Below are 16,439 nucleotides of genomic sequence, written 5' to 3' on the forward strand. Positions count from 1 at the left end.
GTGCACAATAAAAGAGACTGATTCTGTCAGGCTCCTTTTTATACAGGCCACCTGGACCTGGCTGAGAAAGGCAGAGTGAGAGCAGGGAGGGGAAGAGACAAGAGTGAAGATTAAACAGAGAGCGAGATGGAGGAGACACCCAGAGTGACAGACAGAGAGAGAATGGCCCCTCATCTTTCAGCTCCACCTCCAGTTTCCTCCGGGCTGCCAATTTCAAACCCTTTATTAACAGTAGAACCGAAACCCAGCTCTCCACACATACCCTTCCAGACTCGGCCTTCATAGTCAAGGCTTTCCAGCCGGAGCGTTTAAATATGGTCCCGATGCAATTAACGCTCAGTAATATTCCCACCTAAACACAGTCCATTCTATACTAAGAAACCTCCTCATTAACATCACCATTTCCACACACATCCGCTTCCAGCAGTTTACAGCACCTTACTGCAGCTGTTTGGGGAATCTCATGTGTTAAGATTGGAGTTGGAAAGCGGCCTTTACCCGGCAGTGTTATTGTCTCACACTGAATCTGCCAGACATCCTGTTCTCTTTGTTGTGAGAGACAGCACGGATTTACGAAATGTTCATTTGAAATGATCTCCATTGAGAACGAGCCCGGCCGTGGGACAGGTATTCCAGTGCAAAGAGCTGTCCATGACCGAGTGTTGCGGACTGGCACAATGCAACATCCAAGACTATGTGCTGTGGGACGGCATTAAAGCTTGGGGAAGCCACCATGGAGACTCAATGGGGAAAGGCTGCAGTCGAAGGCCCTAGTAGGCCACAGTACAGTGAGGGGCGGGAACCCGTGTAAAACCCCTTGGGCTGTTTGCACCAGAGAATGTTTGATGTGTAATGTAAATACTGTAAATATAACCTGTGCAGGCAGGGATCGTGAGATACATCATGTACATTATTGAAGGAAACTGATCTGTATTGTACCTTATGTAATATTAAATTTGAACTGCTTTGCAATGTAGTTGCACAAATTATATGAATAAAATACATATTGTGCAAAAGAAAGCAGCTTTCCTGTCAACACACACCTTGTCTCAGGGCACAACTTTCCTGTGATCTTGTCATACCCAACTTCGCTCTATATCTTCTGACACACACACTTTACAGTCTGTCATTTCCAAAAACAAGCATTCTAAAATCAAAAGACCTTTTGTTTATTTCTCCTTTCTTTTCATTTCTCCTCTATTCTTCTCAATCACTCCCTTCAACAGTCCTATTCAGATCAAGGTGGAATGTGAATCGTGTCACAACTCACCTGACACTATTATTACCCTTCTTTTCTCTTGTCTCATTCAATGGGAAAGTTTTATTCACCAGTCTGTTGCTGTTTTACACTCTTGCCATACCATCTGGTATTGCATCCATCTGAATTCTGTGCTTTCATGGCCTTATATTTCTTTTCCACTTCTGGGTGATTTGTTTTCTTCAGTTTCATTCAACCAGGCTGGACCACAGGGAAGTTTAGAACCTTTGCCTTGGACGGGTCCACGTTGATCCATTACATTCAGAATCACCTCCTTGAAATAACTCCATAGTACAACTACAGTAACCACACAGCATCTGCTTCAAACACTCCTCCACATTTTATCTGTTCTGACCGTCAACACCTCCAGCTCTTTTGTTTAAGTGGAACCCATCAGGTGTGTATAGGCTCCTTCTATTCTGAAAGCTGTAGCACTGGTTCAGGGAATTCAGCCCTGTTTCTCTACTCGAAAGGATCAGCCATGCTTGATCTGCCTCGTATTTTGCTTTTATTGCAACGTTACAAGACCTCCAATCCTCTGGCACCACACCTGTATCCAGTGAGGGATTGGAAAATGATGGTCAGACCTTCCACTATTTCTTCCCTGGCTTCTTTCAACAGCCTGGGGTACATTTCATCTGGACCTGGTGATTTATCCACATTCAAGGATGCTCATCCCATTAAGACTTCCTCTCTCCTTAATTTATCACGTCCAATACTTCACACTCCTCCTCCTTCATAACAATATCTGCATCACCCTCTCATTCGGGAAAACAGTAAAGTATTCATTAAGGATATTGGCAACATCTTCCACCCCGATACAAAGGTTACATTTTTGATCTTTTATGTGCCCTGCTGTTTGCTCAGTTGGCTCCAACTCTCATGTTTTGTTGCAACATCTTTGGGTCCATTGTTCCTTTGTTTGTCCATGTTCTTTCCTGCTTTTTCTTTTCTTTTCACCGCTGCTCCCAAACGCCTCCAGTGCAGTCAAAACACGAAGTATCACAAGTGGGATTCCAACCCACGTCTCCAATGGAGACTGCGACTTGAACGCAGCGCCTTAGACCGCTCGGCCATCCTGACTACCTGCGACTTGCTATCAATGCTAAGGAAATTATTCATTCTTTGTGAAAGTATTTGTGAGATTGTGGAAATGTCTGGAAGAGGAAAGACCAGCGGGAAAGCTCGAGCCAAGGCCAAGTCTCGCTCCTCCCGGGCTGGACTGCAGTTCCCGGTGGGCCGTGTTCACAGGCTCCTGAGAAAGGGTAACTATGCTGAGCGTGTGGGTGCCGGAGCCCCGGTCTATCTGGCTGCTGTGCTCGAGTATCTGACCGCTGAAATCCTCGAGCTGGCCGGGAACGCAGCCCGGGACAACACGAAGATCCGCAACATCCTCAGACACCTGCAGCTGGCCGTCCGCAACGACGAGGAGCTCAACAAGCTGCTGGGAGGAGTGACTATCGCTCAGGGCAGGGTGCTGCCTAATATCCAGGCCGTGCTGCTGCCCAAGAAAACCAGCGCTCAGAGCTCCCAGAAAAAGTAAAGCGTCCAAAATGTCATCAAATAAACCAAAGGCTCTTTTCAGAGCCACCCACAGTCTCTGTGAAAGGACTGGTTACTGTCAGGATGGAGTCAGTGATGGAGTTATTGTGACAGTGGATTGACCTGTTTCACATCTGTCCAGGTGTGTTTTCAGTTCCCTCTCTGGATTTCGCTCTGTTTCTTTGCTCACACATCTCCCCCTCTAGTTAAGTGAAGAAGTGAACTACAGGGTGTCAGAATCAACAATTTAATAAATCCCGCTGCCTTCGATTTTATAAATCCCGAGATTATCCCGGTACATTAACGGGAACTGGTTCGGAGCTGATGAATTAATTTAATAATGGAAGTGTCCGGGTTAATTCTCTGTTTTTCATTTGGACAGTTTGAATTGTGTTTTTATTTTCTCTCCGGTGATCTGAGCGCCGCTTCTCAATGAGAATCTGCTCCCGGAACAGAGTAAATGCAGGAAGGAAGAGGCCATTCTCGGGCTGTGTGTTTCTCTCCTAACCTGATCTGTTTAGACCGCACTGTTCCCAGAGGACGGAATCAGTGAGAGTTGTGCACACACTGGAGCTGAGTCCATTGCAGCGCTTTCAGGTGTGCCTGCCCCCCGGCCCTCCCTATTCTGCGGACACAGAGCTGTCTGTTTCCCCCGGCGGCGGGATAGAGTCGGGGATTCTCTCCCCGCAGTGTCAGGGTCTGCAGCCCCGGGGAACTGGCGGTTTCAGTCAGAGTGACCGAGCTGCCTTACATATCCTGTGTACTGATCTCCAATGGATTCAAATATTAGTGAACTCATTGGGTAATGTTTGTAAATAACCCTCATGTGAACGGAACCGGCTCCATTAATGCCTTCCAAATAAAACTGGGATCCATTTCTTTTCCCCAAATGCCAGCTAACGGATCCTAGGAGCGGGGTTGAGATTGTGCTGAGCAGCAATGAGTCTCCAGTAATGCTGCTTTCTAAATTCCAGATCAGCTCTCAGTCCGACAGGCCTTTCGGGAAAGTGATGTGACAAAACAGAAACCATGTGGCCGCCCCTCCAATCTAATGGGTTTGATGATGAACAGAGATGGCAGCTCTTTACTTTGCTGATTTGGTGGCTCTGAAAAGAGCCCTTGTTACACTTGTTACTGAAGCTGGGTTTTAGGTGCGTTCCCTGCGGATGCGGCGGGCCAGCTGGATGTCTTTGGCCATGATGGACCGGGATCATTCTGGTGAATCTGCTCATTTTCCGGCAGAAGCATCAGTCGCTGTTTGAACTGTTTAAAGTCAGGGGTGTATTAGCAGCCAGAAAGTGAAGGGCAGTTCATTGCTCCCTGCAGCATTATCCGCCTCTTTCAGGAGAAAAGATCAGAAACCGCTCGTTTCTGTCAGTCCCCGAGAAGCCTGTGAGAAGCGGTTAGTCGCTAATTTGTTCCTTTTACAGAGTGGAAGCTGATATTTGTCCCGTTTTAAATTGCTGAACCGGACCTTCCTCCCGCCGCTTACAGTTAACAGATTGACAAATGAAAACGATTCCTAAAATCGCGTCAGGATTTTGTGACGGTAAATACAGTAAAACAGAACATAAAATGAGAGGTTTTAAAATTGTTGCCTGAAAATTGAAATTTTCCATCACTTCAATTCCTTCCTGCTCTGGAATTGCCAGGCTTTTTCCAATTGGAAAATCTGAGCCAATGAGAACTTCTATTTACTTATATGTGATTCTCCTATTGGTTAAGAATTGGATTGAGAAGCGGGTGACCAATCAGAGACAGAGTCAAACTGCGGGGATTCCAGGCCCCCAGTAACTGAGCTGAAACTGTTCAGATTGACAAACCCTGGCAGTAGCTTCACACATTGGACACTTCACACTGAGTCCTTCAATGGCTGGTGTGAGAGAAGCTTCAGATCCTGTCATTACTCTCTGACTCATTATTCATCTCGAACCAAACAATTAATAAATGTGAAGCATTGAAGAGACTTTTCACTCTCACTGCAGAATGTGTCATCTGGGGAAATAAGGAACTATTATTTTCGGAGATTCCAGGTACGTTCCCCCCTGAACAAATCCATTCCTAACATTCCCGATCACAGCCTATCCCAGCTCCTGTTGTCACCCGACTCCAGCTGAATTGGAGAAACTCGTGTGTTGGGGTTTGAGTTGTGAGGTGGGGTTTCTCCGCCAGTGTTACTGTCTTACAAACTCTCCCCCTGAATTTGTGAACTGAGACTGCACCGAACACATCCCCAGTTAGAGTGAGGGCCGGACATCCCTCTGTTTTATGACAGAGAGTGGGGAAAGGGCTGGGTGGAGGGGAGTCACCAGGGATCCTGGATTTACTCCAAATCATTTCCATGTGGAATCTGCAGGCAGGGCCTGGACAGGGATCATTTGATCAGGGGATCAGCTCTTTCCTGAGAGATGTGGGTGGCTCTGAGAAGAGCCTTTGTGTTCAGATGTTTACAAGTTTCCCGCGCTTTCACTTCTTTCCAGACCCTGCTTTCTGAGACTTCGCTGCTTTCGGCTTGACCTTGCTCTTCCATGTCTGCATTTTCTTCAGCGCCTTTCCGCCCGCCGCACTCTTGCCTTTTTTGACCTTCTTCGCTGGAGACTTTTTCTGAAGCGCTGCTTTCTTCACCGCCTTATTTGGCGTTGCCGCCGCCTTGCTGCTCGTTTTCTTGGCTGTTACTTTCTTTGTTGTCACTTTCTTGTCTGCTGGTTTCTTCACTAAAGATTTCTTGTCTGCTGGTTTCTTCACTGAAGATTTCTTGTCTGCTGCTTTCTTCACTAAAGATTTCTTGGCTGCTGGTTTCTTCACCTTCTTTCCCACTTTTCCCTGGGTTTTCCTTCTTGCTGATTTTGAAGGAGCCGGAGGCGCCCTTTCCCTTGCTCTGCACCAGGGAGCCTTTGTTCACATTCCTCTTGATACTTTGCTTGATCTGGGTCTTGAGCTTCTCCTGAGCGGTGGCAGACCTGCAAGGAATCAACTACCAGCTAGCGTATAAAGCGAGACCAAGGCTCAGGGCCTTAAGTTACCTGGAGGGGAGTCGGAGAGGCAGCGAATCCTGTGAGGAACCACAATCCAGGAAGGATGAGAAGGTCATTGTCAGGGTACAGAGGAGATTAAGTTAAAGATTTACCAGTTTATAAGCAAGCGCAGAGCCAAGGAACGGTGCTGGGGCAGATCAAATAATAGGAAGCTGTGATCAGTTGGAAGGCAAGAGTGATTAAATGACAGAAGAGATGATGGTGCAAGGCAAAAGTCAGGGAAAGAATAAGTAACATTTTGTAAGCACAGATACCAGGAGTGGGGTTTGAACCCACATAGACACATGTCTATTGGATCTTAAGACCAACGCCTTAACCACTCGGCCATCCTGGTACATTAGCCCACCACTGAAAATGAAATTTAATGTGATCCGGGTGCCATCTGGCCTTTTCCAAAATAAAGTTATGACTCCTCTCCCATGCTAAATTGGACTCTTCATTATTTATGAACCTCAATCGGATCACCCCTCAGTCTAGGTTTCTCTAAGGTGTAGGGTCCCAACTCTTTTAGTCTAACTTGATAACCAAGATGTCTTATACTGGGAATTCGTCGAATGTCTCTCCTCTGTACCCTTTCCAAAGCCTCAATATCACCCATCATGTGAGGAGACCAAGACTGGATACAATATTCCAAGTGAGTCCTGACCAAGGTTTCATAAAAGGACAAATTCGGGACATCTCAGATACTGAAGGAGTCCGTGTCCAGAAGCAGCAAGACCTGGACAACATTCAGACTTGGGCTGCTAAGTGGCAAGTAACATTCACACCACATAAGTACCAGGCAATGACCATCTCCAACAAGAGAGAATGTAACCATCTCCCTTTGACGATAAACAGCATTACCATCGCTGAATCCCCCCACCATCAACATCCTGGGGGTTACCATTGACAAAAGCTTAACTGGACCATTCATATACATACTCTGGCTACAAGAGTAAATCAGATAGTGGGAATTCTGTGATGAGCAACTCAGCTCAAGGCACGTGGTGAAATGCTCATTAGGAGAGCTGGAGAAATGGACTGGTCAGGTGGGCAGAAAAGTGGCAAATGGAACTCAACTTGGAGAAGTGTGAGGTGATGCCTTTGGTGAGGTCAAACACAGCAAAGGAATACACAATTAATGGGTGAATGCTGAGAGGTGTAGAGGAAGTGAGGGACCTTGAAGTGAATGTCCACAAATCCCTGAAAGTAGCAGGACAGGTTGATAAGTTGGTTGAGAAGGCTTATGGAATCCTTTCCTTTATTAGCCGATGTATAGAATATCAGAGCAGGGAGGTTATGCTGGAACTGTATCAATCATTAGTTAGGCCACAACTTGAGTTCTGTGTGCAGTTCTGGTCACCTCATTCCAGAAAGGATGTAATTGCACTAGAGAGGTTACAGAGGAGATTTACGAGGATGTTGCCAGCTCTGGAAAAATGCAGCGATGAGGAAAGATTGGATCAGCTGGGGTTGAATAGAGGAGGCTGAGGGGAGATTTGATTGAAATGTACAAAATTGTGAGGGGTCTGGATAGAATGGATGGGAAGGGTCTATTTACCTTAGTAGGGAGGTCAGTGACTAGGGGGCATAGATTTAAATTGATGTGTTGAACAATTAGAGGGGAGATGAGGAAAGGTTTTTTCACCCAGAGGGCTGTGGGAGTCTGGAACTCACTGCCTGTAAGGGTAGCTGAGGCAGAAACCCTCAACTCATTTAAAAGGTGTCTGGATGTGCACCTCAAGTACCTGAACCTGCAGGGCTACGGTCCAAATGCTGGGCAATGGGATTCAGCTGGGTGGCTCGTTTTTTGGCCTGCCTGTGCTGTAAACTTTCTATGTTCTATGATTCTATGCAGACACAATGGGCCGAATGGCCTCCTTCTGCACTGCAATAATTTTGTGATTTTTGACTTTCCAAAACTTGTCAACCATCTACAGTCACAAACCAGGATGAGCGCAGCACCAACAATACTCTAGAAACCCGACACTGTCCAGGACAAAGCAGCCGCCTTGATTGTCACTCCATTCACCACCTGAAACATTCACTCCCTTCATCACTGACGTACAGTGGCAGTAGTGTGTCCCATCTACCAGATGCACTGCTGCAACTCACCAAGGCTCCGCAGACAGCACCTTCCAAACCGAAGACCTCCACCACCTTGAAGGACAAGGGCTGCAGAAGCATGGAAACACCACCATGTGCAAGCTCCCCTCCAAGTCACACACCATCTGATCTGCTGTTCATGCACTGATGCTGTGTCAAAATTCTGGATCTCCCTTCCTAACAGCACTGTGGGTGTACCTACACCACATGGAGTGCAGCAATTCAAGAAGGGAGCTCACCGCCACCTTGTCAAGGACAATTAGGGATGGGTAACAAATTCTGGCCTTGCCAGTGTCACTCACATCCCATGAAAGAATATGTCTCATTTTATACTCAATTGTCCTCTGAATGCAGCCCAACCCTCTATTTGCTCCAACTATCACTTCACAGCATTGCTGCTGTACCTTTCGAGATCTGTGCACTAGAACATCCAGATCTCTGCTCAAAATTATTTTCTTTCTCCACCTGCTTTAATGTTTTTCCCTGAAGGGTGTATGAATGTTGAGCATTCGCCCTGTCCACATGAATAACACTGCACTTACCCAAATTAAACATCATTTACCAGTCATGAACCCAATCTCCCAACACATTAAGATCAGCCTGAAACAGTCGAGTATCGTCTACAGTCCAAACACTCGCACAGATCTTCAAATCATCTGTAAATTTACAGATGGTGCCCCCTACACCTACATCCAGATCATTAATAAAAATAGTAAAGAGCAACATTCCCAACACCGATCCCTGTGGGACACCACTGGTAACTGGTCTCCAAACAGATCCAGATCCATCTGTAACTACTTTCTGCCTACGTCTGCCAGTCAGTTCCCAATCCAGATCAATATATTACCACTGATACCAGGGCCTTTAATCTTATCGAGAAGCCTCTTGTGTGGAACCTTATCAAAATCTTTTGGCTGAGATCTGCTAATTGAACACAGGCCGGGGATGAGGCCTAGGCCTGTCCTGCTTTGTGTGTGGGTCTCAGGACCACACAAGGTGAGATCAGCTCACTGAGCACAGGCCCATCCTGCTCTATATGGTGCTCAGTACCTCACCAAATGAGAATAACTAACACACCACAGGCCATGGAGCCTCGGCCCATCCTTCCCTGATTGCGGTTCAGTGCCAACCAGGTCAGATCAGCTAATTCAGCACAGGCCGGAGATGGAAGCTGGATCTTTCCTGCTCTGGGTACTCCGTACCATACCAGGTGCGATGAAGTAAAATACCACAGGCCGGGGATGGAGCCTGTGATTTCCCTGTTCTGTGTGGGGCTCTGTACAACAACGTGTGAGAAGAACTATCATCCCTCAGGCTGAGGAAGGAGCCTGGGCCCAGTCTGTTCTGTGTGGCTCCTACCACACTGAGTGGGATCAGTTAACACAACACAGGCCATGACTACAACCAGGCCCTTTCCTGCTCCGTGTGGCTCAGCATCACACCAGGTGGCATCAGCTAACACAGCACACTCTGGGGCTGGGGCTGGAGCCTGGGCTCGCCCTGCTCTGTGGGCTCAGTAACAACCCGTAAGATGAACTTTTTTCAAAAGACTTCAGTGTATTTATCTTTGTCCAACACTCTGAGGCAGCTTTCTGTGTTTATAAAGAGTGTAATTTATTGACTGGTCTCTTGGATCAAACAGGGTAACAGACAGAGGTCTGTGTGCAGAGGGTTTGGGGGTGAGCTCTGATTCCTAACCCTTTCTGGATTGTGAGGAATAAAGAATGAATGAGAGAGAGGGAATTTGGGAGAGGGGATGATGTCAGAATTTGTCCGTGAACCTGATTAAAAGTGGCTCAAAAGCAAGATAATATTAAGATATCAAGAGCAGAACATTAACATAATCTGAGTTCCGCGATCTGGTCGGGTCCCATTCCCCTGAAGTGAGGAATGAACGGGTGGGGAAATTCCGCCTGGAGTTATATTTGTCTCCAATGAAGATGAGTTCACAGTGAGGCTGGAATAGCTCAGTTGGGAGAACACTAGATTGAAGAACCAAGATACAATCCCTGGTTTCATCAGTTTTAATTTGGTGTCTCCTTCATTTTAAGTAGAGAGAATCAGAGGGGAGATTTTCCACTCTTGACCCCATGGGCTGAATTTTAAACTAACGGTGCGGCTCTCGGCAGAGGCACCGGAAGTGGGTGTCGTCACCACACGAGTGAAATGTGGCCGACCGACCCCGATCACGGAGCAGCCGACCAATTAATGAAGGGGAGGCGTGGGGCCCATGCAAACAAGGACCAGAGGTAGGGAACGAGGCACCGATGGCACCGACATCTGACACAACGGCAGGTGCTGGCACCATATTGAAAGGGCTGCCAGACCTGCATTCACTGCTGCCTGGTTTAAAGGAGTGTCTTCCTGAGAGCCCTCTGCTGCCCCAGGTCCCGTCCTGCTGCCTCTGCTGCCCCAGGACCCATTCTGCTGCCTCTGCTGTCCCAGAACCCGTTCTGCTGCCTCTGCTGCCCCAGGTCCCGTTCTGCTGTCCCAGGACCCGTTCTGCTGCCCCAAGACCCGTTCTGCTGCCTCTGATGCCCCAGGACCCGTTCTGCTGCCTCTGCTGCTCCAGGACCCGTTCTGCTGCATCTGATGCCCCAGGACCCGTTCTGCTGCCCCAAGACCCGTTCTGCTGCCTCTGATGCCCCAGGACCCGTTCTGCTGCCCCAGGACCCGTTCTGCTGCCTCTGCTGCTCCAGGACCCATTCTGCTGCCCCAGGACCCGTTCTGCTGCCTCTAATGCCCCAGGACCCGTTCTGCCGCCCCAGGACCCATTCTGCTGCCTCTGCTGCTCCAGGACCCGTTCTGCTGCCCCAGGACCCGTTCTGCTGCCTCTGCTGCCCCAGGACCCGTTCTGCTGCCTCTGATGCTCCAGGACCCATTCTGCTGCATCTGCTGCCCCAGGACCTGTTCTGCTGCCTCCGCTGCCCCAGGACCTGTTCTGCTGCATCTGCTGCCCCAGGACCTGTTCTGCTGCCTCTGCTGCCCCAGGACCCGTTCTGCTGCATCTGCTGCCCCAGGACCAGTTCTGCTGCATCTGCTGCCCCAGGACCAGTTCTGCTGCATCTGCTGCCCCAGGACCTGTTCTGCTGCCTCTGCTGCCCCAGACCAGTTCTGCTGCATCTGCTGCCCCAGGACCTGTTCAGCTGCCTCCGTTGCCCCAGGACCTGTTCTGCTGCCTCTGCTGCCCCAGGACCTGTTCTGCTGCCTCTGCTGCCCCAGGACCTGTTCTGCTGCATCTGCTGCCCCAGGACCTGTTCCGCTGCATCTGCTGCCCCAGGACCTGTTCTGCTCCCTCCGTTGCCCCAGGACCTGTTCTGCTGCCTCTGCTGCCCCAGGACCCGTTCTGCTGCCTCCGTTGCCCCAGGACCTGTTCTGCTGCCTCTGCTGCCCCAGGACCAGTTCTGCTGCATCTGCTGCCCCAGGACCTGTTCTGCTGCCTCTGCTGCCCCAGGACCTGTTCTGCTGCATCTGCTGCCCCAGGACCTGTTCTGCTGCCTCCGTTGCCCCAGGACCTGTTCTGCTGCCTCTGCTGCCCCAGGACCTGTTCTGCTGCCTCTGCTGCCCAGGACCCGTTCTGCTGTCACTGATGCCCCAGGACCCGTTCTGCTGTCACTGATGCCCCAGGACCCGTTCTGCTGTCTCTGCTGCCTGATAGGTAAGGAGCTGAATGCGAGCCTGCAGTGACCATGGTCCAATGGTTTGGCGATGCCATCCTGCAGGTTTGCCTCCAGGTGACAACAGATAGGTGGAAGATCCTCTTCCCCAGGGATGTGAGGTGGAGACCTGTCCACCTGACCAAGCAAAGCTGCTTTGAGATAGTAGGTGAAGTCAGCAGCCGTGGGGTCACTCCCAAGACATGGATCCAGTGCACGAAGTGGGTCAATGACCGGATCCGGGCTGCTCAGGCGCAAACTCAAAACACTTTGGACCCTTTGGACATTGCGCATGGCAGAGTGAGAGGGAGTGTTTGGTGGAAAGGGAGTGACCACCCAGTCATGTGTATTGGGGAAGTGCAGCAGGACATGCTGCCTGAGGCTTGGCTGCATCTCGGTGGGAGGTGCACATCAGTCATTGTATAAACTCACACAGTCCCTCGAGAGGGGCCACATGCAGGAGGAATATGTGTGTCCACATCATGGACTGCTGGACTATCACCATCAGAGATATTGGGCTTGTCCCCGCTGGGAGACTAACTTTGTTGATCATAGTGGCTGCAGGAGAAGACAGCCCACAATCGGAAAGAGCATGACAAGACTGGCAGTGGATGCCTAATCTCCATGTCCTCATCCCGATGGAGGAGGAGGCCATGGGACAGGCCGGGCAGCAAAGCAGCTGCTCCATAGCTGATGGAGAGGCAGGGACACCTACCTAAGAGAGTGAGTAAACATCTCCTGGGGCACAAGGGAGCATCCGCTGCAAAGGAGCTATACTGCTCATCTGTTCACCACTGCATCAATGGAGCTGCACAGTAGGGGTGGTTGGAATATCACGATGGGCAGACCCTAACCCTTCAATGTCCCTGTTTTCACATGCAGGCTAGGATGAACGACAAGAGCGAAGAGCTGGAGAGACTGTGGGACAGCCAGACACCTCTGAGGAGGAGGAGGGAGCCTCAGATGGTGCACCATCACCTCATTCCCCTGCACCCTCCAGCAGCACAGAAACCCTCACTCGGTGGGTATCCACTTGCTGTTAGATTTGGGCACACAAGCTGGTGAGCACGTCACAGACAGGCCCTGGCAGCTGACGGAGGCTGTGACAGCCGAGGCCACTGGCAGTTGGAAGTCTGTGGGAGGCCAGGCCCATGCTGAGTCCCAGGCTGATGACGTGCCTCTGGTGTCACCAGCAACACGGGAAATACTGCAGCTGCAGCAAGAGGTCAGGCAACATCTGGCAGAGTTGCCAGAGGTTATGTGTACCCAAGTTCGGATGATGGAGGAGTCCATCCAGGCCTTGCATGCTGCACTGTCTCTGATGGGGGTGTGTCTGGCTTCCTTCCTTGAGAGATTGGTGACTCTGATGGAGAGCCAGATCCAGACGACCAATCAGTGGCTGCCGGAGATGCGCGCAGACTTGCACTCCATCGCTTTGTCCATGAGATCCATCCAGCGGTGACAAGGTGAGAGGGGGGACGAGGCACCTGAACTCTTCACCAGGTCCACATCCCTCTCAGGTCAGCAGCGAGGTACAAGTGTGTCTTATAAGGGGGAGGAGCAGCTGGCTGCTACATCTGGGGTCTCCTCTCAGGGTGCTCCTGGTGTGGACAGTAGCTCCAAAGCCCCTCTGCCAGTGACACAAGTGATGCCAGTGCCTGCCTCCATCATCCTCGATGACAGAGGGGGGTCCCTGTACCTGTGCAGGAGGCCCTCAGTGTGCCGGGGCCCTCCAGGCCTCAGGCAGCAAGAGGACGGCCACCAATGTCATCCCAAGCCATGGGGCAGCAAGGTCAGCAGCCTGTCTCCATCTCAGCTGACAGAGCAGGGGGAGCACCACGTAGGAGCACCCGGAAAAGATTTAAGAAGAGCACCTAGATTCACTGAGGGGTTCACGGGTGAATGTACATTCCAGATGGATAGGGTTGTGTTTGGTGTCACACGGAATAAAGAAATGATGTTCTCTCACTATGTCTCCTTATTGTTGATACCCTTTGGGACTTCATTTAAACCCTTCCTCCCAAGGGGCTGGAAGTGAGGGACCAAGCCCTGAGTTTACAAAGCTTCGGCCTTGTCACTGTGCGATGTGTACCTGGACGCTGCAGAACAGAAGGAAGGAGGTGACAACAGGGCTGCTTAAAGCTAAGACTTTATTGCTGTGGTTCCAGAAGGTGGTAAGGCTCAAAGGAAACTTGAATGTATAAGGGTGTCTCATGTCTCCCTTGTGTGTATCTCATGGCCCCTTTCCTACTGTGCCTGAGGTTCTTCATCTGGCACTGCTTGGGCAGCATCCTCCTCCACATCCTCATCATCAGAGGAGACATCACACTCCACGATATCCTCACTAGTCAACACCTCACCCCTCTGTAATGCCAGATTGTGCTGTGCACAGCAAACCACCACGATATGCGAGACCCTCGCTGGGACATACTGAAGGGCTCCACTGGATCGATCTAGGCACCTGAATCTCATCTTCAGGAGACCAATGGCCTCCTTGACGGTCGCTCGGGTTGACCCGCAGCAGGTGTTGTACCTCTCCTCTGCATCCGTGCGTGGGTTCCTCACAGACGTCAGTAGTCATGTCCTCAGTGGGTAGCCCTTGTCTCCAAGGGTCCATCTCTGAAAGCAGATGGGGCCGCGAAAAGGTTCTGGCACCTGGGAGTGCCTTGGTATGCAGGCGTTGTGGCTGCTTCCCGGGATTTGTGCACATACCTGTGGGATCCATTTGCAGTGGTCGCAGACCAATTGCACACTGAGCAAGTGGAAGCCCTTCCTGTTGAAGGCTGCTGGCTGGTCTGCAGGAGCCTTGATGGTCACATGGGTGCAGTCAATGACACCCTACACCTGGTGGAATCCAGCGATGGCCCCGAATCCTATAGCTCTCTCAGCTTGACTGTTTGGATCAATGTGCACATAGTCACCGGCCCTCCTGAACAGGACATTGGTGACCTCCTTGATGCACTAATTCACTACAGACTGTGAGATTCCACACATATCTCCAGTGGATCCCCGCAATGATCTGGTGGTGAAGAAGTTCAGTGGCACGGTGACCTTCAGTGACACTGGCATCAGGTGCCCACCAAGTCGCATGGGGCACAGCTGCATCATGGGAGAGAGATCAGTGACGACCTCCGTGGAGAGGTGCAGTCTGCGGAGACACTGTCACTCGGACATCTGCAGGTAGTTGAACCTCGGCTGACGTGTTCCTCTGCCTCCTTCTCCAGCCTCCTGTTCGAGGCTGGCCTTCCTGTGGGCCCCCAAGCTGCTGTGGTGCCCCTGCTGGTGCCTGCGCCTCCCTCCCTTCCTCTCTACTCCTCCTCCTCCTCCTCAATGGGAGCCTCGAATCCAATGAGAGCCTCGAATGAGGCCCATGACAGGTTGCCCCTCCCTGAGTGCAAGGCCTTCGCAGTAAACAACACCCAGCCACATTTACCTCACTTGTCACCCTCAATGAAGTGGCACTGCCCCAATGGCACCCTGGTGCTGTTCCCTCTGCAGAGCTGGCACATTGGCCCCCACTCCTGACAGTGTTTCCCGATGCCCTTTCCCCCTCCACCCTTGCTGCCAAGTTTTGCTGCCTCACCCGATAGCTTCCCTGTGAAGACAACACTCGGCTCCCACCTCCCAGTCACCTCCTTTAACCAGGCGAGGCTCTGAAGCCCCGTGGTTCCCGTGTGCTATTAGTTCAATTGGATCCAGTGAATAAAATTGCTGACAATTGGACTCATAAATACTTTAAATGCCTTCTTGCCATGTGGATGTGCGAAGTCTGCCCTCCATGTCAGGCGCCGACAGAAAAATCCGGTCCAACGTCTTCCATCCCTATTTTATACACCCCCCTCCCCCTCCCCGGCCTCCATTCCCGTCTCCAACGGTCCCTTAAAATTCTGGCGCATGCCTCTAAGACTAATGGGAGTGAAACCAGATCTGCTCCTTAGACTGAACAGGGAGAGCTGCTCTCTCTGTGTTTAAAGTGAATGAATCTGCTCTTTACCTTGTCTTACTGGAACGTTCACTGTCTGGAGATGTCTGTTTGAAAATGTTTTCCTGTTATATTAATGGAGCAGAGGAGCAGATGTGAGGTACTGTTGCACAGAGAGGTTTGGAAGTGGGTGAAGGGGTGGAGTGACAGTGTGCGTGAGAGGCGCAGTGAGTTGGCCATTCTCAATAGAGTGTCAGGAATGAAGGTCAGAGGAACAGACCAGGCAGGAAACACAGAAAGAGCGAGGAGAAGCTGGTGTGAAAAACAGAGATTAAACAACAGGCTTGTTCATTTGGTTTGGGTCTGGTGTTTAGAATACCCGGAATCTGGGTTCACTTCCCTTCCAACTCAGCGAATTGTATCAACATTATGTTCATAAAACCATAGAATGATACCCAAAGAAGGAGACCATTTGGTCCATTGTGTCAGTGCTGTCTCCTGTAATCTGTACATTTTTCCTTCCAGTATTTATCCCTATCGCTTTTCAAAGTTACGACTGAATCTGCTTTCAAGTCCTGATCAGACAGTGCAGTCCAGATCACAACACATCACTGTATAAAAAATCATTCCTCATTTCGCCTCTGGTCCTTTCTCAATCACCTGATAAATACATCCTCTGGTTACTGACCCTTTTGCCACTGGAAACAATTTCTCCTTATTTAACTTATTGAAAACCTTCTTGAAGATGTCACATACTAGACTGCCAGTAAAACTGAAGCCCATGGAATAAAAGGGACAATGACAGCATGCATATGACGTTTGCAGACTGATAGGAACATAGGAGCAGGAGTAGGCCATTCAGCCCATCGAGCCGACCCTGCCATTCAATATGATGATGACTGATCGTCCACTTCAATGCCTTTTTCCCACACTATCTCCAT

The 16,439-nt window shown here is 50.2% G+C and overlaps 2 non-coding genes across 2 annotated transcripts; both read right to left on the minus strand.

Moving 5' to 3' along the window:
- Nucleotides 1-2,258: 2,258 nt before the first annotated feature.
- trnal-caa (transfer RNA leucine (anticodon CAA)) lies at nt 2,259-2,341 on the minus strand. The gene has a single exon. It is a non-coding gene; the product is annotated as a tRNA-Leu (tRNA).
- A 3,745-nt stretch (nt 2,342-6,086) lies between these two features.
- Nucleotides 6,087-6,169, minus strand: trnal-uaa (transfer RNA leucine (anticodon UAA)). Its single transcript has one exon. It is a non-coding gene; the product is annotated as a tRNA-Leu (tRNA).
- Between the last annotated feature and the right edge of the window lie 10,270 nt (nt 6,170-16,439).

Source organism: Heterodontus francisci, unplaced genomic scaffold, assembly GCF_036365525.1.
Source record: "Heterodontus francisci isolate sHetFra1 unplaced genomic scaffold, sHetFra1.hap1 HAP1_SCAFFOLD_102, whole genome shotgun sequence".
Lineage (NCBI taxonomy): Eukaryota > Metazoa > Chordata > Chondrichthyes > Heterodontiformes > Heterodontidae > Heterodontus > Heterodontus francisci.